Source organism: Aotus nancymaae, unplaced genomic scaffold (genome assembly GCF_030222135.1).
Source record: "Aotus nancymaae isolate 86718 unplaced genomic scaffold, 86718_ANA_hifiasm-v0.15.2.pri h1tg000040l, whole genome shotgun sequence".
In the NCBI taxonomy this organism is placed as follows: Eukaryota; Metazoa; Chordata; class Mammalia; order Primates; family Aotidae; genus Aotus; species Aotus nancymaae.
The window spans coordinates 32,359,212-32,381,632 of NW_026988454.1; the positions used below are offsets into that span (position 1 = coordinate 32,359,212).

At 44.2% G+C, this 22,421-nt stretch overlaps 1 pseudogene; it reads right to left on the reverse strand.

The window, feature by feature from the left end:
• Positions 1 to 12,587: 12,587 nt before the first annotated feature.
• LOC105732351 (large ribosomal subunit protein uL16-like) lies at positions 12,588 to 13,273 on the reverse strand (annotated as a pseudogene).
• Positions 13,274 to 22,421: the final 9,148 nt, after the last annotated feature.

Below are 22,421 nucleotides of genomic sequence, written 5' to 3' on the forward strand. Positions count from 1 at the left end.
AGCCGCCACAACACTCGGCTGATTTTTTTGCATTTTTAGTAGAGATGAGGTTTCTCCATGTCAGCCAGGCTGGTCTCAAACTCCTAACCTCAGGTGATCTGCCCGCCTCGGCCTCCCAAAGTGCTGGCATTACAGGCGTGAGCCACCTCGCCCAGCTGAAAGCCTGAAATCTTTACTATCTTGCTTTTTGCAGAGAAACGTCAACCAACCCTGTTTCATGCTATGCAAAGTAGTCAAATGTGTCACTGCACGATGTCTTCTCAATCTTACGGGTGCACTCACTGTTTTAAACTTGATTTTATCCGATACGACTTGTGGGTGAGAGCCCAAAGAGATCTATGGATTAATTTCTCTTCTTTTGGTAGAAAAATTCTTTTTAAAATTATCCCTGAGTGACAAGGACATTAGTAAGTCAATAAGGTAAGCCTGATTGATTTGCTTTTTTTCTTTTATCTAATACTAAAAATGAGTCAGTAAGGAGCTCTCATTGTCTCTGCTTTAGAGACCGAAGGATAAGACAGGCCCACAGTCTTGCTCATGATGGACACCTTCATAGTGCTGCTTCTGTTTGCGTGGTGACTGTCAAGTTCTGCTTTGCCTAATTTTTATTTTTTCATTAAAAAAAATTTCTCCTCTGCCCACGACCACCCACCTCCCTTCTGTGACTAATTGCAGACACCTGCTTTCTCAGTAAGATGTGGTATTTGGGCATAATTTATCTGCCAGGGTTTGGAGAAGTGCCCTCACTCCCATGGCCTGGCCGGTGGTCCCCAGCCCTGGGAAACGGGACACCTTCCCTTCTCCTTCCAGTGAGCTCCTCTGGTGCCTGTCCTCCAGAAAAGCTAGGTGAACTTTGAATTTTTTCAATGTAATAATTTCTCCCCATAATCACATTATAATATCAATGGAGCTTATCTCATTGCTGATAGATCTTCAATTGGCACCGACTCTTAAAACTTCCTCTTTCTCAGCCCCACCCTCCCTTGAACCTGCAGTTAATGATATGACGAAGAGCATGAAATGCGTCAGAGCTTTACTGGAGTTGCCTTTTAAAAAGAAGCCCAAGAAGATTCTCTCAGGGGAGAGAAAAATCCTTTGCAAAGTGAATAATAATACTGTCATGCTATGTTCTGCCAATTTGGGTTTTCTTCAGAAGAAACAGAAACAGCGTTCCTCCTGTTCTGAAAACTTCTTTCCTGAAGGCTATTTACTCATGCAGCAACCATTTACTTGATTTTGCCTAATTGGTTTTACAGAAGCAATAAAGCTCTTTGTGACAAGTCAAACAATAGAGTTATAAGGAAAATCACTCTTCCCCTCCTTCCTCCAATCTCGCTCACTGGGTCAATCAAGGATTTCTTCCATATGTTTCTCTACATTCGGATAGGCAAAGGCAAATGTAAAGAGTTATTTTTCTACCTTTTATAAAAAAATGAGGGTACACTGTAAATATCACCCTGAAATTCTCATCAATATGTGTGGAGCTAACTCAATCTTGGTAGTTGCCTGCTATTCCATTATTCCCTTGTACAGCTGTTGAGGTCCCTGCTTTGTTTTAGACTTTTTTTTGAGACAGAGCCTCTCTCTGTTGCCCAGGTTGGAGTGCAGTGGTGTGATCTCAGCTCACTGCAACCTCTGCCTCCTGGGTTCACATGATTCTCCTGCCTCAACCTCTTGAGTAGCTGGGACTATAAGCATGTGACACCACGCCCAGCTAATTTTTTGTATTTTTAGTAGAAACAGAGTTTCACCATGTTGACCAGGCTGACCTGGAACTCCTGGCCTCAACTGATCCACCCACTTTGGAGTCTCAAAGTGCTGGGATTACAGGAGTGAGCCACCGAACCCAGCCCCTGATAGACTTTCAATTTGAAAAAGATTTCCTTTGTACCAAATACATACTAGACACTTCAACAGATTGTGAGGAGAGAAAAATTAACAACACATCACCTTTCATGACACCAAGGTCCTGTGGGGAAGATAATAAATGATTGCATGTGGACACCAAGTATAACAATGAGGTGTGCACAATTGCACAGCAAAGGGATAGAGAACTTGGAGGGGGATTCAGAGTCATCTGGGGGTGAGTCCAACACACAGGAGGGAGGGTGCAGGCACAGGGAACAGCACGTGCAAAGGCAAGGAGGCTGCAGGAGCAGGGCATGCTCAGGAAGCTGGCTGAAGCGCTGTGCCTGTGCAGGTTCTGCTGAAAAGGCCAGAGAGGTAGGTGGGCACAGAAGTCAGTGGGCTTGTGTACCAAACTAGAGAGTCAGGGCTCGTCCAGTGGGCTGAGAGTAAAGGAGAGACATGCACATGTTTAAAGTAAGGTGTATTAGTCTGTTCTCACGCTGCTAATAAAGACATACCCGAGACTGGGTAATTTAGAAAGGGAAGAGATTTAAAGGACTCACAGTTCCACATGACTGGGGAGGCCTCACAAGCATAGCGAAAGATGAAGGAAGAGCAAAGCGATGTCTTACAAAGAGAAGCCAACAGGCTGGGTGCAGTGGCTCATGCCTGTAATCCCAGCACTTTGGAAGGCCGAGGCAGGCATATCACGAGGTCAGGAGTTCGAGACCAGCCTGGCTGACATGGTGAAACCCCATCTCTACTAAAAAATACAAAACTTAGCTGGGCATGGTGGTGGGCGCCTGTAATCCCAGCTACTTGGGAGGCTGAGGCAGGAGAATCTCTTGAACCTGGGAGATGGAGGTTGCAGTGAGCAGAGACTGCACCATTGCACTCCAGCCTGGGCGACAGAGCGAGACTTCATCTCAAACAAAACCAAAACAAAGGGCGGCCGGCAAGAGAGCGCGTGTGGAGGGAAACTCTCATTATCAGATCTCGTGAGACTTATTCACTATCATGAGAACAGCAGGGGAAAGACCTGCCCGCATGATTCAATAACCTCCCACCAGGTCCTTCACAAGATGCTTGGGAATTATGCGGGCTACAGTTGAAGATGAGATGTGGGTCGGGTCACAGCCAAACCATATCACGGGGCAATCAGATTCTGTTTTTAGAGACTATTTGGAGGGCATCTGGAAATAAAACTAGTGAGGAAAGTCCAGAAATATCAGGAGATTGGTATCATCTAATCACGGGAGGATGCTGGACCAAGGCAGTGCAGTGAGGGAAGAATGAAGGGGAGGTGACTGGAATTAGCCTTCTTAGGTGAACCTGGTAAAACATGTGGGCAGATTGAGAGGAGTGGTGGTGCAGGAGGATGTCTAGTTTGGCAACCAGATGTACCCAATGAAGGACATGCAGGAGGAGGGCAGATGTGCCCAAGAGAGGTGAAGACTTCGTCTTGCACATGTGGAGTTTGAGTTGCCTGTGGAACACCTTGGGCTCTTTGAACATTTTCAGATATGAGGTGATGATGGCCTTTCTAAAGTACCTTCCTTTCATTCTGTGATACGTTTTCCCCCTTCACAGAGAAAATGGAATATAATGATGCAGTAGGGTTCCAATCATGACTGCCATCTCAGGAGATGGGAGCAAGAAGCAGCCAGGGACTCTGCTACAGGGGCAGTGCCTCTGAATGAGTTCACAGGGACCTCTTCCAGCTGACAAACTAAACCCATGACCATCTGGGTAGATCAGTAAGTGAATGACATCCTTCCTTGAGGTGAGGCCACATCAGAGGGTGTGGCTAGAGAGTGGAGGTGGGGAGGATCAGCCAAGCACTTGTGTACAGGTCCCATCTGCAGCAGCTCTGGGAATAGCCCGTCCCCACTGAGCATCTCTTTGGGAGTGACCACTGTCACCAGTGACCTCCTTGTTGCCTAATCCAGCATACATTATCACTCCACATCTTCATTCAGTAAACAGTATGGAACATTCCCCTCTGTGCCAAGCATACTGAACTGCCAGAGACACCATCATGAGCAAAACTTGCTTTCGAAGTGCTCTCAGACCAATGCAGAAATCTGAAAGTGACAACCCCCAAATCCTCTTACTGCAAGATGACTGCTTCCAGACTGATAGGTACAAAGTATAGCAGTGTGACAAAAGGAAAAGTTACATTGGTATTACATGGAGCAAAAGGTGGAAAAGATTCTTCTGGGATGAGCAGGAGTCCATCTACAAGATGGCCTAGGCTCTCATTAGGATATTCTGCCAGAGGCATTTGAACCAAAGCAACTCCATCTTGAATAGGGGCTGAGTAAAATGAAGATGAGACCTGCTTAGCTACATTCCCAGGAGTTTAAGCTTTCTTAGTCACAGGATGAGACAGGAAGTTGGCAGGATACAAGTCAGTCATAAAGACTCTACTGATAGAACAGGATGCAGTAAAGAAGGTGGCCAAAACCCCACCAAAACCAAGAATACCATGAAAGTGACTTGGGCCATCCTCACTGCTCGTTATATGCTAATTATAATGCATTAGCATGCTAAAAGACACTCCTACCAGTGTCATCACAGTTTACAGATGCCACAGCATCATCTGGAAGTTACCCTATATGGTTTAAAAAAGGGCAAAACCCTCAGTTTGAGGGGGGGAATCTCCACCCCTTTCCTAGAAAACTCATGAATAATCTACCCCTTGTTTAGCATATGATGAAAAAATAGCCATAAAAATACCCAACCAGCAGGCTTCCGGGCTGCTCTGCCGACGGAGTAGCCATCTTTTGTTTCTTTACTTCTCTGCTAAACTTACTTTCACTTTACTCTGTGGATTTGTCCAGAATTCTCTCTTACACAATATCCAAGAACCCTCTTTGGGGGTCTAGATCGGGACCCCTTTCCAGTAACACTTCCACAGAGAAGGCAGCTCTGGTTCCCAGACACCGTCAGAGAATTAGCTGTAGCAGAATCATATGGAGAGTTTTTGAGAGTCAGTCCTGGCAAGAAAGATATTTACAGTTTTCAAAATCTGAACAATGTAGAGAAAATTACACAATTTGTTTTTAGAGAATGCTTTCTTTTTTTAATTTTATTTATTTATTTATTTTTTGATACAGAGTTTCACTCTTGTTGCCTAGGCTGGAGTGCAATGGTGAAATCTCAGCTCACTGCAACCTCCGCCTCCCGGATTCAAGAGATTCTCCTGCCTCAGCATCCTAAGTAGCTGGGATTACAGACATGCACCACCATGCCTGATTAATTTTTGTATGTTTAGTAGAGATGGGTTTTCACCGTGTTGGTCAGGCTGATCTCAAACTCTTGACCTCAGGTGATCCACCCACCTAGACCTTCCAACATGCTGCGATTACAGACCTGAGCCACAGAGAACACTTTCTTTAGGAAATGCATGCTAATATTGCTTCTTAGATACAAGGCCCAGAGGGGCTTGGCTGGAGGGAGAGCTTGATGCCAAAAGCACAAAGTTGCTCTGCAAAATGAGGGTGGCGGCTCAGAGGGGCGGAAGATGCCTTCAACTTGGGCATCATCTGGGTGGTTCCCAGAGGAAGATGGAATTGATTTTTGGGTTGGAGAGAAAGGAAAAGAACTTGAAACTGGAGTAGAGGACAGGAGACAAGAGGGAAAGACGGGCCGGTGGCAGATAAGGTCAGGGCATCAGGACAGCAATGGCCAGGCGCTCACTTGTCTGAGGTGGGACGGGCCAAGTCACGAAGGAGCAATGGCGTCTGGTATTGATATGACATTGTTTCCTATTCCTGTCTCTCATTAGGTCATTAGTTAAACTTTATACCACTGCTCAGTGTCAGCATTAGTTCAGCTTTATACTTCAAGGTCTTCAGTTAAGCTTTTACCAGGCTATTAGTTCAGCTTTTTTTTTGAGACGAAGTTTCGCTCTTGTTACCCAGGCTGGAGTGCAATGGTGCGATCTCGGCTCACTGCAACCTCCACCTTCTGGGTTCAAGCAATTCTCCTGCCTCAGCCTCCCAAGTAGCTGGGACTACAGGTGTGCGCCACCATGCCCAGCTAATTTTTGTATTTTTAGTAGAGACGGGGTTTCACCATGTTGACCAGGATGGTCTCGATCTCTTGACCTCATGATCCACCCGCCTCGGCCTCCCAAAGTGCTGGGATTATAGGCGTGAGCCACCGCGCCTGGCTAGTTCAGCTTTATACCGCTGCTCAGTGTCAGCCTGGTGGTGGTGTCCTGGGGAAAGGAGAGGGTAAAGTGATACAAAGAGGGATTTCGAGACCTCCACATTGATCGAGGAAAAAGTTGAGGGCAGGAGGTCTCAGCTGGTGTAAAAGGAAAGAGAAAAAACTCAAGGAAAATTGAACTATTGCTCCCCTCCTTTAACCCAAGAGTCCTCAGAGGCATTCAGGAGGGAAATGAAATTCCTCTGGAAATACACATCATGGAAGTTTGAGTTCTCTCACGTGGTTGGAGTTATAGATCTGGTTCCCAAAAGGTGAAGGACTTGAAAAGTAAACTACAAATACAGATTTTCTTTCTGTGTCCTGTCCGTCCCTGAGAATTCTGTTTGTGAAGGCTTGGGGTGGGGTTGTGCCCTGATGGGCGGTCAGAGTTGAGGACCACTGCCGGAAGTCATGAGGGCCACCGGAATTTCCAAAGAAGAGTTTTCGTTTGAGAATGCTCACTTTGGTGGCAGGGTGGCAGCAGGTTGATGAGGCACAGAGGGAGGCTGGGTCTCAAGACCCCTCCTAAGGAGGCTTCCTGTGTGTGCAAGGTACCACAGCCCCGCCATCCAGCGATGTATTACTTACTGCTCTCTACCTCTGAGCGCGCATTCTCCATAGCTACAAAATGACAGTCACTTGTCATTCCACTACCTGATCTGGAGGAAGAGAAAAACCAGTGGTGCTTGTCTTCACTCAGGATGCTGTCTCTGGAAGACAGGGATTGAACCAAGGGCGTGGACCTAGGATTTGACTCCCAGCTTTAGAATCCTGTTAACTTCCAGTTTCCACATCTCATCGGAAAGTCAGGAAGTGGCTTAAGCAGATACTCCCATTCACATTAGACCTAAGTGCAGCTTGAGCTTCCAAGGAGAAGCTTAGTTTCTTCCCCAGTCGGAATGCTCTAATCTTTTCCTACTTTTCAATAAAATGCTGAAACGAAATTCCAGTGCTGCTGTGCTTAAAAAAGTGATCTTTAAAACATGTACTTAATTAAAGTTGAGAATAGACAAACCCCTTTAGGGCCTTTTCTTCCCTTAGAACTGTGTCCTGTGTTCTCATTTTGAGGGACAAAATGTAACAATTATTGGGCATAATAAAAAGAATTGCCTCTAAACCTACATAGCCTTCACTCCCCACACCTCCCCTTTAATATAAATGTGGGTAATACCAGGAAATGAGCCGGGCACAATATTTGGGCTAGGTCTTCATATCTCCACTCTGTCTATTTGGAGTCTTAGGTAAACATGCCCCCAGCCAGAGAGCACAGCCCTGTGTGAACCCTGCAGCCTCTTCAATAAAGCGCCTCCTCCAAATTCTGATTGGCATCTCTCAAATCCATTGTAATCCTTCATAGTCAGAAAACAAAAGCCACTGTACTTAAAACAGTGAGTGCCTTACACTGAAAACTCCTTTAATATCTAACTCTACCAAACGTCGGAAGAGACTGGCTATTTCAGGAGTCATCTCACTTGTTCATAGGCATTTAAAGCATAAATAAATCTCAAGTATACACAATTATTTGTTATATAAAATGTATACAGTATAGGTCATGCGCATACAGATGTAGTACTATTACTAGTATATAATCCTTCTGCTGTAGTATGAAGTAATGTAAGTCCTGCATACAAATGCAAGCTTCACGATACGGAGTGTTACACATCATGCTAACATTTGTACTATTCATAACTCTATACCATTCGAAATGCTAATTGTCATTTTTTTTTCAGAGTCCAACCATTTGTTTCGGAAGAATAAGGCCAAAGCTCACATTGTTCTAACTGTATGGCCAGCTGCTGGCTTTACCACAATGAGACGCATTGTTGGGTAAATGGAGTCCCTCAGGTGAATGTAATTATGCAAATCCTTCCCTAACTACCAGCACTCTCTTGGCCCTCCCCGCTGGCCGCCCACCACTGGGAACACTGTCAGATTGCATTACTGGAGGCCTCACTTGTTTGCTGGGAGTATCCTCCCCGAATGCGCCGGAAAAGAACCTGCTGCTGGCCCTGCCCCCGTAAGGCCCGTTGGGCCCACTCTGGACCTCACTAGAAGACCAAGGTTTTTTTCACCAGCTGACACATTTCTTCACTGTATCTCAAGCACTGGAAAACATACCTTTTAATTCCATAAGGCGGTGTCTACCCCTTGTTCAAGGCAGGCCTGCCCAGAGATGTTTCTAATGCCAGAGGCAAGAGAGATAGAATGAATGAGGCTCCTTCACTAATGTCCCTGGAAGTGATGTAGACAAATGGTCAAGTATCACACACACACACACACACACACACACCCAGGATTACACTTCTTCATTCACTCCAGAACAATCTTAAGGGGCTATACAATCACACATTTTAGCATCCCTGATCCACAGACATGGGGACATGGGTGACATTGCTTATTTATTGACACAACTCTAGACATACTTAGAAATAGAGAACCTGGACAAAAAAAAAAAAAAAATCTCTTGAAAGTCCCCACCCTGTTTAATTTACATGAGTCACTCAGTGTGTGGAGGTCATTTTTTCCCACATTTTTGGTGATTTCCCACAGTCACCAAAATAGAACTCCACCTAGAGTGAGCCCTGCATAAATGTGGAGGGAACGCTGTACTTAAACTAACTTTCATTTACCTTCTAGAACCAGCTCAACAAAATAAGAAAGTTACCTTAGTTATCATATGTATTATTAGTGAATGAGACTTCATTTCTCAACATGTTGTAAATTGTGCTTTGCAGTTTGACCTACTGAAAAGAGAGTTTGAATGAAAAGTGAAATATAATGACGGTGATCTAAATAATACTTCTTAGGAGAAGATACAGTAGCCAAAAGGTTAAAAACACAGACCTGCTAATATAAAATTCATTTACTTTCACTCTAACTCGGCCTTGATAGCAAGATGGTTCCTGAAGAATGAGATATTTTAAATCCCAACACTATAAAATCTATAAAGATGTCAGAGAAGGTATGAGTGAGACTAAAGCTTGTTAGCAGAAGGAAAGGAAAAAGATCAAACCTACTGGAAAAGAGCTTTCCCCTGTTCAGAGCCAAGCCCAGGCATGATGGAGGTAAGAAGGAAGAAGACTCTGGCTGGGTGCGGTGGCTCATGCCTGTAATCCCAGCACTTTGGGAGGCTGAGGCAGGCGGATCACCTGAGGTCTGGAGTTCGAGACCAGCTTGACCAACATGGAGAAACCCCATCTCTACTAAAAATACAAAAAAGTAGCCGGGTGTGGTGGTGCATGCCTGTAATCTCAGCTACTCGGAAGGCTGAGGCAGGAGAATCACTTGAACCTGGGAGGCGGAGGTTACAGTAAGCTGAGATCACGCCATTGCACTCCAACCTGGGCAACAAGAGTGAGACTCTATCTCAAAAAAAAAGGAAGGAGACTCACTCGTTCCTTTCTTTGCAAAAAACTGTTTGATTATTGTACGATGGAATCAGAGGAATGGGAAGGTCTGTGGGAGGAAGTGAGTAAGGTGCTTTGTCCTTTTAAGCTTTTTCTGGATCCTGCAATTCTACTTTAAAAAAAGAAAAAAGGATCTGGGCCCTGGTAATAAAATATAGTTTTGTGCCGAGGCGGGTGGATCATGAGGTCAAGAGATCGAGACCATCCTGGTCAACATGGTGAAACCCCGTCTCTACTAAAACAAAAAATTAGCTGGGCACGGTGGCGTGTGCCTGTAATCCCAGCTACTCAGGAGGCTGAGGCAGAAGAATTGCTTGAACCCAGGAGGCGGAGGTTGCGGTGAGCCGAGATCGCGCCATTGCACTCCAGCCTGGGTAACAAGAGCGAAACTCCGTCTCAAAAAAAAAAAAAGAATATATATATATATATATATATATATATATATATAGTTTTGTATAATCTTTCATCTTCATTCAAGAGCCCCTAGGTTTAGGTGTACAAAGTAAGAATAAATTTATGTATTGTAACCAACAGCAACTCTATTCAAGATTTGTAAAAGAGTGTCTATCATATGTAGAAAATATAGACTTTCTAAATAAACTCTTTCCTTACATCCTGATTATAATGTTTAAAATTTTTTATTATTTCTAACTATTATTATTAGTTTGCTCTATTGGCAATAAACTGTGCCAGGCATTTTACTCATGGGAACATCTTTATTCTTCAAAACAATCATATCAGGTGAAATTATTATCTCCCTTTTACCAAAGAGGAAACTGAGGCCCATCTACATTGAGAAAGGAATATAAACAAGGAAGTGTATGTGTCAGGCCTCCAAGTCTAAGCCTAGCCATTATAGCCTTTGTGACCTGCCCTACACCTCCAGATGGTCTCCAGGAACCAGAAAGTCTGAAGTAACTGGATGGCCATAAAGAGAAGTGAAACAGCTGGCTCCTGCCTCAACTGATTGCTCTCCCCGTCCGACGTTCGACCACTGATCCTGCTCGGCCTTGTGAAATTCCCCCTCTAGACATTAGGTTTCTCAAATCCCCCTCCCATAACTATGTAATTTACCGCACCCTCCCCTCTGCTTGTGATTGATAACCCCCACCCTTATGACTATGCCTGTTTGTAATAGATAACCCCTACCCTTGTGACCATGCACCCTGTGATGCCCTCCCCCTCCCTAAAATGAATTACTACCTTTAAATGACCATTTGCCCCAATCTATATAAGCAGTCCCCTTTCCTATTCCTCTCACCTAACTCCTTTATCGGACTTGGCCCGCTTGCACTCAAGCGCAAAATCAAACAGCCTCGTTGCCCACACAAAGCCTGCCTGGTGGTCTCTTTACACGAGCAACGCACTCAACAATATGGGTCTGTCACAAAGCAGGCCCCATAGTGGAGCAGATCTCGGGGTCTCCTGCCCTTTGCGGCCTCTTCTTTGATACTCTCCTGTGGAAGGTTGGTCTGAATAACTCCACACAAGGAGTTTGGAGACTGGAAGGTCCATATCAACTGTCAAGGTCCCCAGTGAAGGCAAATATTGATCAGCCCTCACTGAAGAAGCCACCAGTAAAGGCTTCAAGACATCATGGGCACATCCTGCGGTCGTTCCTGGGAAACTGAACTTCTTTTGTCTAAAATAAAAATTGGATCCATGTGAACCTAACGATTTCTTAAATTTCTGAATTTTCTTTTGTGTCATGATTCCATTTGGAAATTGTTCTCATTCCTTGGAAGTACCTGGCATGTTTCGAAATGTTTACATTATGGGAGAAGAGGGGAGACTTTAAGCACAGTAGTCCACACTTATCCTTGGTGGATATGTCCCAAGCCCCACAGCGGGTGTCTGAAACCGTGGATAGCACAAACCCTGTATATACTGTTTCTTTCTATACATACATACCCACGAGAAAGTCTAATGTATAAATTAGGCATGGCAAGAGATTAACAACAATAACTAATAATAAAATAGAACTATCATAGCAATAGACTGCAATGAAAGTTATGCGAATGTGGTCTCTCTCTCTGTCTCTCTCTCAAAACATCTTATTGTGAACACTGAACCTCAAAAAGTGAAACTGTGGATAACAGGTGACTACTGTAATGCAGACAAATATTTTCTAAAAAAATTGCCTCAGTGAGGGAGATAAATAATTGTGTTTGATATTCTACATAAAAAAATTTTTTTTGGCATCTTTTTGATGGATTGGGTTATAAGGGAGAAAACTCAATCTTTTTCTCACCCATCACTAGGTCCATGGCTAAGGCACCTGTCAGAGGTGTTTGAACCAGAGCAACTCCATTTTGAGTAGAGGCTGTATAAAATGAGGCTGAGACCTACTGGGCTGCATTCCCAGATGATTAGGCATTCTAAATCACAGGACGAGATAAGAAGTCAGCACAAGATACAGGTCCTAAAGACCTTACTGGACAAAACAGATTGCAGTAAAGAAGCCAGCCCAAACGCACCACATGCCACCAAGATGGCGACGAGAGTGATCTCTGGTCGTCCTTACTGCTACACTCTCAGCAGCACCATGACAGTTTACAAATGCCACGGCAACATAAGGAAGTTACCCTATATAGTCTAAAAAGGAAGGCCCAAGTAATCCACCCCTTGTTTAACATATTATCAAGAAATAACCATAAAAATGGGCAACCAGCAGCCCTTGGGGCTGCTCCGTGTATGGAGTAGCCATTCTTTTTCTTTTCTTTTTTGAGATGGAGTCTTGCTCTGTCGCCGAGGTTGGAGTGCATTGGCGCAATCTCTGCTCACTGCAATCTGCGTCTCTCGGGTTCAAGCTATTCTCCTCCGGAGTAGCTAGGATTACAGGCACCTGCCACCACGCCCAGCTAATTTTTGTATTTTTAGTAGAGATGGGGTTTCACCATCTTGGTCAGGCTGATCTTGAAGTCCTGACCTCAGATGATCCACCTGCCTCTGCCTCCCAAAGTGCTAGGATTACATGCGTGAGCTGCCGCGCCTGCTCGGGAGTAGCCATTCTTTTATTTCTCTACTTGCTTTTTTTTTTTTCTTTTTTTTTTTAGGTGTACAGGAAGTAGAATTTATTGGTGAGTGTTATTAAGAGGGGGCAGCACAGTGAAACCCTCATGAGTGCAGGGCCCACCACTTGTCCAGGGGGCCACGATTGGGGATGTACTTGACCCCACAGCCATCTGGGATGAGCCGCTTCACAGCCACCATGTCTTCAAATTCATTGGCATTGAACTTGGTGAGGCCCCACTTCTTTGAGATGTGGATCTTCTGGGGGCCAGGGAACTGGAACTTGGCTCTGCAGGGCTTCAAGCACATGCTCCTTGTTCTGCAGCATGGCATGAATGGACATGATCACTCGGTCAATGTGAACCCTGGCCACAGTGCCCTGGGGCTTTCCAAAGGCACCTCGCATGCCTGTTTGGAGCCTGTCAGCACAGGACAGCATCTTGTTGATGCTGATGATGTGGACGGGGTAGAACCACACTTGGATATGAAAGCCATCTTTGCCACAATGTTTTACCACGTGCTTATTGGCACAAATTTGGGCAGCCTCCAAGACTTCAGAGGAGAGCGGCTCATATTCATCTGACACCAGGTGGCTGCAGAGCGGAAACTCATCCACTTTTGCCTTCTTCCACCCCAAGTCAAAGATGCGAATCTTGACATCAGGGACGCCTCTGCAGAAGCGAGACTTTGGTTACGTATGGCTTGTTCTTACAATACTGGTAAGAATGGGTGGGGCAGTGACCCATGGCAACACCAGGATCTTCAGTGGTGCACAGAAGGGAAAGAGCCATTCCTCTACTTTCTTCATAAACTTGCTTTCACTTTACGAACTTGCCCTGAATTATTTCTTGGGCAACATCCAACAACCCTCTCTTGGCATCTGGATCTTGACCCCTTTACCGTAACACACCTGTAACAAAAGACAGATTAACAAGAAAAAAAAAGCATACAAATTTATGTAATATCACTACCCAAACAAATGTTTTCTCCTACTGTCCTGAATTTTTACCTCCTGTATTTTTTTTTTTTTTTTTTGGAGACAGAGTCTCACTCTGTCACCCAGGCTGGAGGGCAGTGGCAGGATCTCAGCTCACTGCAGCCTCCACCTCCCAGGTTCAGGCAATTCTCATGCCTCAGCCTCCCAGGTAGCTGGGATTACAGGAGTGAGCAACCATGCTCAGCTAATTTTGTATTCCTAGTAGAGATAAGGTTTCACCATGTTGGCCAGGCTGGTCCCTGACCTCAGGTGATCCACTTGCCTCAGCCTCCCAAAGTGCTGGGATTACAGGCATGAGCCACCACACCCCGCCTTATCACCTGTCTTGACTGGGCATTACAGACAGAGATGCTGATAGCTGACCTATGTGAGAATTCCTGCCTTCTGCTGGCTTTTTGTCAGTTGTCTCAGGATCTTTTCTGCAGGCTTCAGAGGGAGTGTGATGTCTCAGTTGCCTCACACACCTGTAACTAAAGACAGATTGACAAGAAAAAAGATACAGATTTATTTAATATCACAACCCAAATAAATGTTTTCTCCTGCTGGCCTGAATTGAGAAAGGAAGGCATTAGGAGACATTTTTACATTCTCATTCTGGGTACCAGAAACTGTAGAGGAGGAAAAAGTAATATCTTTTCAAGGCTGAGCCCCCCTATACAGAAGACAGATTAACAAGAGAAAAGCATATGAATTTATTTAATATAAGTTTTATGTAACATGGGAGCCTTCAGAAATAAAGACCCAATAAGACAGGGAAACCTGTGTATTTTTATGGTAAGTCTGATGAAGAAGTGGATCCTCGTGAAGAAGTGTGCTCAGAAAAAAGGGGTATGATCGAATGGAGATAAACTGGGGGAACTTAGCAAGGCCTGTGTGCTCAGATTCTTCTCCATATCCTCGTGACTTCAGAGGTAAGGACGTCCCTTTCCCCTGGGATAGGACAGCATCCCTGGAATGAGAGTTTTATGACCTGCTACAGAGAGGAGTGAGGGGAAGGTGAGAGAGGCTTTCCTGCTTCTGCTGTTTCCTCAAGTGCCACAGTACCGTATCTAGGAGAGCATGTCCTGAACCCATGTCACTGTATTATACATAAGTTTTTGCTTGTTTGTTTGTTTGTTTTGAGACAGACTCTCGCTCTGTCACCCAGGTTAGAGTGCAGTGGTGTGATCTCGGCTCACTGCAACTTTAACCTCCCAGGTTCAAGTGATTCTCCTGCCTTAGCCTCCCAAGTAGCTGAGATTACAGGCACATGCCACCATGTCCGGCTAATTTTTTTTTTTTTTTTTGTATTTTTAGTACAGATGGGGTTTTACCATGCTAGGCAAGATGGTCACGATTTTCTGATCTTGTGATCCGCCTGCCTTGGCCTCCCAAAGCACTGGGATTACAGGCGTGAGCCACCGCGCCTGGCCTTATACAAAAGTTTTAAATGATCTGTGGCCTCAGCACAGTATTTACAGAGTCGAGATTCTTGCCTTGCTCCAGTTTATTGCTCATATCAGTGTCTACAAGGGAGTCAATTCTTTGTTTTTTTTTATCTTGCTCTGCCACCCAGGCTAGAATGCAGTGGGGCAGTCATGGCTCACCTGGCCAAACTGGGCTCAAGTGATCCTCCCACCTCAGCCTCCCAAGTAGGGATCACAAGTGTGAACCGCTGCATCCAGATAATTTTAAAATTTTTTGTAGCGATGGGGTCTCCTTATGCTGCCTTGGCTGGTCTTAAACTCCTGTGCTCAAGCAATCCTCCTGCCTCAGCCTCCCAAAGTGCTGGGATTACAGGCCTGAGCCCCTGCGCCAGCTGGAGTCAATCATTTATGAAGACCCAAATTATATTAGCTATACAATATAGAACAGTAAACAATCTGTCCATCTGAAGCCAGAACTGTACTGGAAGTATTTTTAAGACCCGTATTCCTTATATAAAATGCAGATTGCAGAAACGCTTTGCTAACTAGCAGCCACGGCTTCCTCCAGGTGGCCCTTCCCAGCATCTCCACCGCAGGGCCAGCGGAATTCTGAAAAACGTGCGACTGAATGCCGCCCTGGAAACTAAATTGTACCCTGCCTTTCAGATGTTCTAAATCCATCAGTGTAAGCACTGGAAAAGAAACAAATGAAAAAAAAAATAAACCAAACTCACCTCTCAACTTTAAAGATTCTAATAATCTGTCAAAAGACAGTTTTGCAACCAGAGGAGCAGCAGGCAGGAAATGGAGATCTTTTTCTTATTTATAGTCTTGGGCTTAGATATTGAAAGGAAATAGGCACTTGAAGCGTTTCACAGTTGAGGAGGCCAAAGCAGGTAGGGCGGAAAATCTGCTCTCTTCCACCTGAAACTGTCAGCTCAGAAACACTGCTGCCCATTGATCCCAAGCCAGGGCAGTGGTTTCTGGGGTTGTTAGAGGGGTTTTTCTTGGCTGCCAGGCTGACAGCAATGCAGAGCTTAGAAATGACAACTGAACAATAGGAAAATTCCACCATGTTGGTATTAATCATTACAAAGGAAAACCTGTTCCCTGATGTTAATAGCTAAAGCCTAGAGCAGGGAGTCAGTCAGTCCCTTTGCTCCCCTCCTCCTGACCAAATTCAGCCACCAAAGCAATCAAACAAGGGTAAGGGAGATGGGAAGAGGGAGAAAGCCTGTTCAAAGGCCTCATTATACTATTTTCTTAGAAAAAGTATCTTTGTAACTACGGTGAAGTGCATTGTTATCAGATAAAGGCCCGTGTAGCAGCCTGTACAACTGAGTGACTAATAGTTTATTATTTGATGCTGATGATTAATACAACAAAGTGCCAGTAAGTGACTCAATCCTCAATCCTTATTCAGAAGATTTTATCAGGTGCTTGCTAAAAGCTTGCGTGGAAATATGAATAATCGTTTACCTGAATGATATTCTCCCATGTGTACCTAGAAAGGGGCTATGTTTCAGCATCTCCTGGCTTAAATGAAAACACAAATAAGTCTATTTCCTTTATTTATTTGTTTATTTAGATGGAGTCTTACTCTGTCGCCCAGGCTGGAGTGCAGTGGTGCAATCTCAGCCCACTACAACCTCCACCTTCTGGGTTCAAGTGATCCTCCTGCCTCAGCCTCCCGAGTAGCTGGAATACACCACATCTGGCTGACTTTTGTATTTTTAGTAGAGATGGGGTTTCACCATGTTGACCAGGCTGATTTGGAACTCGTGACCTCAAGTGATCCATCCGACTTGGCTTCCCAAGTGCTCGCATTACAGGTTTAAGCCACCAAGTCCGGCCAGGTCTATTTCTTTTCATTTTTCTTAGGTTTTCTTTGCCATCCCTATTCTAGCAACATGCGGGGTCAATGAAAAGCTGCTCGTCTCCTTGTGAACACTGAAAAGTGGGTCGTATCTGCTGGTCTGGAGGTGTTGGGGTCTGTATTAGTTTCCTTCTCAGCATTGTCTATGATTTGTTACTATTGTTAGGGTTATAAAGTAACAGTAAAGAAAATTTAGAGGATGGAAACAGTAAATCCCAACTATTTTCCCTTTTGAAAATTTCATTCTAATATTAGTTCTTAGGCTCATTTGTTTACATTCTAATATTAGTTCTTATGCTCATTTGTTTACATGGTAGCTCATTTCACATGTGCTCAATGATAGACCCTGCGTGCCTTTTTGAACATTCCACAGTAGCCATTTTACTTCCTTTATGTAGGCTACTATACACACACACACATTTTTTGAGATGGAGTCTTGCTCTGTTGCCCCAGGCTGGAGTGCAGTGGTGCAATTTCAGCTCACTGTAACCTCTGTTTCCTGGGTTCAAGCGATTCTCCTATCTCAGCCTCCTGAGTGGCTGGGATTACAGATGTGAGCCACCACGCTCAGCTGATTTTTGTATTTTAAGTAGAGACAGGGTTTTTACCATGTTGGCCAGGCTGGTCTTGAACTCCTGTCTGCCCACCTTGGCCTCCCAAAGTGCTGGGATTACAGATGTGAGCCACCATGCCAAGCCTTTTTTTTTTTTTTTTTTAAATAGATAGGATCTTGCTCTGCCACCCAGGCAGGAGTAGGAGTGTAGTGGCATGCTATGGCTCACTGTAGCCTCAACTTCCCTAGCTCAAGCCATCCTCCTGCCCCAGCCTCATGAGTAGTTGGGACTACAATTATACACCACTGAGCATGGCTAATTTTTAAATTTTTTTGTAGAGACAAGGTCTTGCTATGTTGGCCAGGCTGGTCTCAAACTCCTGGGCTCAAACAATCCTGTATCGGCCTCCCAAGGTGCTAGAATTACAGATGTAAACCACGGAACCTGGTCATATTTCAAATGGCTTCATTGTACCATAACTTAATTAATGCCTTATTGTTGAATATATAGCTTGTTTTCTTCCTTTCTTTCTTCCAACTTCTTGTTTTTTTGAGGTGGAGTCTCATTCTGTCACCCAGGCTGGAGTGCAGTGGTGCGATCTCTGCTGACTGCAACTTCTGCCTCCCAGGTTCAAGCGATTCTCCTGCCTCAGCCTTTGGAGTAGCTGGGATTACAGGAGCATGCCACCATGCACAGCTGATTTTTGTATTTTTAGTAGAGATGGAGTTTGACCATGTTAGCCAGGCTGGTCTCAAACTTCTGACCTCAGGTGATTCACCCCCTCGTCCTCCCAAAGTGCTGGGATTACAGGCGTGAGCCACTGTTCCCGGCCCAACTTCTTAACTTCAAAACCTGTCTTCTTCCTTTCTTCCTCTGCTAAATCCCACCTCTTCTTATTTATTTTGGCTTTTTTATTCCAAGTTTCCAGAAGTGGGATTATTGTCTCAAGGCAAATAAAGACTTTACTGTTCTTTATATAATATTGTTAAATTGTTTTCCAAAATATTTGTAGCAATTCACACTGCCAGCAACAGAAGATGAGAGTAGCAAATTCCACACCCTCTTCTAACAGTTTGAATTGCCAAAAAATCCTCACAGATATTTTTATGCATATATTTTATTTTTAGTGAGGTTCCTAATTTTAAGTTTTTTATTTACTAATTATGCTTCCTTTTATTGAAATCTTCATTGATCTACTAGGATCTGTGTGTTTTTCTTACCAGCTTGTATGAATGTTTTAAATAGTAAAGAATTTGCTGTATTTATCATTTTTGCTAAATTTGGTTTTCAGTTTCACAGCCTCTTGTATGACTTTCTACTTTGGTTAAGGAAGATTTTTCTTGGGATATGAATGTTTTCAACATTTCTTTCTTTTTTTTTTTTGTGACAGAGTCTACCTCTGTTACCCAGGCTGGAGTGAAGTGGCATGATCTGTGCTCACTGCAACCTCTGCCTCCCAGGTTCAAGCGATTCTTCTGCCTCAGCCTCCCAAGTAACTGGGATTACAGGTGCCTGCCACCACACCCAGCTAATTTTTGTGTTTTTAGTAGAGACAGGGTTTCACCATGTTGGCCAGGCTGGTCTCAAACTCCTGACCTCAAGTGATCCATCCACCTTGGCCTCACAAAGTGTTGGGATTAAAAGGCAGGCGCCATCTCACCCAGCCTTGACCTTTCTTTAGCTACATTTATTGACTTCTGGCTTTGCGATTTAGTCTTCTAAAGTTAATAGAGTAATCCAGCAATTAGATGTTTGATAAATACTCAACTTTTTCCATAAATTAATATTTAGGATTTTTTTTTTTTACAGTATCATGTAGCATATGATATAAGTACAAATGGATTTTTTGCTCTAATTGCTAACTACTAACCACTGTTCGTTTCTTTCCTGGTCATCTTATGTGGCCTCCCTTAGGATATATTAAATTCTTATAACCGCGGAGCTGTCCCCACCCAGTGCTACATATTCATTTAGTGTTGCTTTGGAACATGCTCTAATGTAGGGCAGTGCTGGCTCACTTCTTAATCTTTTTCTTTTCTAGGACATTCTGTGACATTTAACCTATTCCTTCTTTTAAATGAAAATTGAAATCATATAATCAACTTTAAAGCATCATGTTGGGATTCGGTGGTATTGCTTTAAATCTGAGAAATTATTTCTTGCACTACCTGGGATAAAGTAACAAACAGTGACTGGAATATTTTTCCAGTGGATATTGTGAGTCAAGCTGGACTACATAAGTTTTCGCTCAGAACAGCCTGAGGCAGACATGAACAGAGAGGCCAATACACATCATAGCCAAGGAGAGGACTGCAGCTCTATATCAGAGGGAAATGTCAAAATCAGTTCCAAGGGGAGTGAGTTAAGCCTTGAAAGGTACAAAGAGTATTAAGAAATTTAAAACCAAGGAGCAAGAATAGGCCAGAAAACAGGTGCTACATGACCATCAGTGCACAAGCAAATGCTTGGTTCTTCCTCCTGGAACTTTTCCACAACTCCATTGACTTTCCCTTTCTCTTGGTGTATTGTCCTGTGCCTGGCTCTCATTTTTGTAAACTGGAAATAAGCTTTTCTCAACCATTGTGAACTGTCCTCCTGAATGAAATCCAAGCACCTCTGAGCTTTCTCCAGTCTTCAATATGATCTCAGTGTTTGATGAATTCAGTAAAAATCTTCAGCAAACTGAGAGTGCCTCCTTCATTGCAGCTGCCTCGCTCTGTATTTTTTAATAGGTTGAAGAAACATTTGTTTGATATTCTGTAATATTTTGTTTCAAAATGTGTACTCTTGGAATCAGCTGTAAATAATAATATATACCTTTAATCATTTTCCAACTTCAAAATTGCTTTTTTAAAAAAATCAAAAAGACATGATGCTCTTTTAACTCTAAACACTGTTTTCTAAGACTAAAATATTTTCAACAAAAATTTTCAGGTATATTCTATTTTCCACAGTCTAGATCAAGATAGCAGAGAATAGCCAGGTAAGTTCCCCATAAATCTGTCATTACTCAAACGCTGCTATGAGTTCAAACACATTTTATAGATGAATGGTTTTTGAAATTCTCTAGAGCTTTATTTTTATTGGAAACTCTTTTTACAAATGACATCTCCATGAGTAAATATTTAAAAGAACAAATATCGGCCAGGCGCGGGGGCTCACTCCTGTAATCCCAGCACTTTGGAAGGTTGAGGCCGGTGGATCACCTGAGGTCAGGAGTTCGAAACCAGCCTGGCCAATATGTTGAAACCCCCATCCCTACTAAAAATACAAAAATTAGCCGGGCATGGTGGCGGGCGCCTGTAGTACCGGCTACTTGGGAGGTAGAGGCAGGAGAATCTCTTGAACCCGGGAGGCAGAGGTTGCAGTGAGCCAAGATCACGCCACTGCACTCCAGTCTGGGTGACAGAGCAAGACTCTGTCTCAACAAAAAACACAAGTGTTATAAAGAACTGACTGTTGCATCCATTACAATACTGTATTCCAATGTTAGATCTCAAGACCAAGACTCTTTGAAACTTCAACGTTATCTGCAGAATTCCGGTTTGAAAGTGCTTCACTCCTCTTAATCTTTTGGGAGTATTTTTAGTAGACAATTATATCTTACCAGTCTATCACATTCCTTTGGGGAAACTTCTCCTCGTTTTAGCCATGAGATTCAATGGTAGCACCCATCATTTATGTCGCCCCACATTCCTGGCCACATCGCTATTCACAAGGAGAAACCTTGAATCAACAAAGGATACATGGAATTCCAGTGTACTGACCACAGTGCTTGATCCTGGAAAAGCCACGTGTGACAGACACTCTTGGTTCTTTGCGCCACTCCACTGGGGTTCCCATTTCTGCATGCCTGTGCTCTTGGCCCTGTGTGCTTTGTGTCTAAGAGCTCACATCTGTGACTCTTTTCTGAGATCTATCCTAGGCTACTGGAGATGCTTTGCCTTTATATGTTGCCTGCAAGCAAGTGCAAAGAGTCAGAAGCACCTGAAATCCATGCTCCCTGGGGTGGCCTTTAGCCAATGCCTGACTGCTCTGGGAGTTTAGCACCCAGGAAAATTGTCTGGTGTCTGGATAACTCAGAGCCTCATCCATACACTAGAGCACCCTTGCAGAATCAGGCTAAGACTGGAATTTTCCTGAAATCATACCCTTGCTTGGCTTCTTCCCCATTCCCTGTCCTGTTCCCTGCACTTCCCCCCACCTCCCCACTTCCCATTTCCTTTCTCTTAGAGCACTTTCATTATATTAGGTTGGTGCCAAAGTAATTGTGGGTTTTTTTTTTCTTTTAAAATGGAGTCTTGCCATCTGGGCTCACTGCAACCTCCAACTCCCTGGTTCAAGCGGTTCTCCTGCCTCAGCCTCCTGAGTAGCTGGGATTACAGGCACATGCCACCACACCCAGCTAATTTTTGTGTTTTGTATTTTTAGTAGAGATGGGGTTTCACCATGTTGGTCATCATCTCGATCTCCTGACCTTGTGATCTGCCCACCTCGGCTTCCCAAAGTGCTGGGATTACAGGCATAGCCGCTGCGCCTGACCTCACATTTCTTTTTGAGTGCTAATTCACTTCTCAGATGCATCTCATATTCTTTTCTCTGAGCCTTTGAAGCTCCCTTTCTATCATCAAGAAACCCCCATGGTGCTGAGCATGGCAGTTCATACCTATAATTCCAGCACTCTGGCTGAGGTAAGAGAATCTCTTGAGGTCAGGCATTTGAGACCAGCCTGGGTAACAGCGAGAGCCCATCACTACAAAAAATTAAAAAAATAGTTGGGTGTGGCAGCGTGCGCCTATCATTCCAGCTACACCAGAAGCTGAGATGGGAGGATCGCTTGAGCCCAGGAGTTTAAGGCTGCAGTGAGCCATGATCGCACCACTGCACTCCAGCCTGAGCAATAGAGTAAGACCCTATTTCAAAACACAAAACAAAACAAAACAAAACCAACCATGGGTTTGGGCTTCAGCCCAGCCTGAAGCTAGGGCTGCTCACGGTGCTCTTGGGACATTTGCCTTCATCTCCCTGCGTTGAGAGCAAACAGGAGGTGCTGGGAGAGGCAGGAAGGCAGGATTTCCATCAGCATCAGGCAGGAGGGGACAAAGG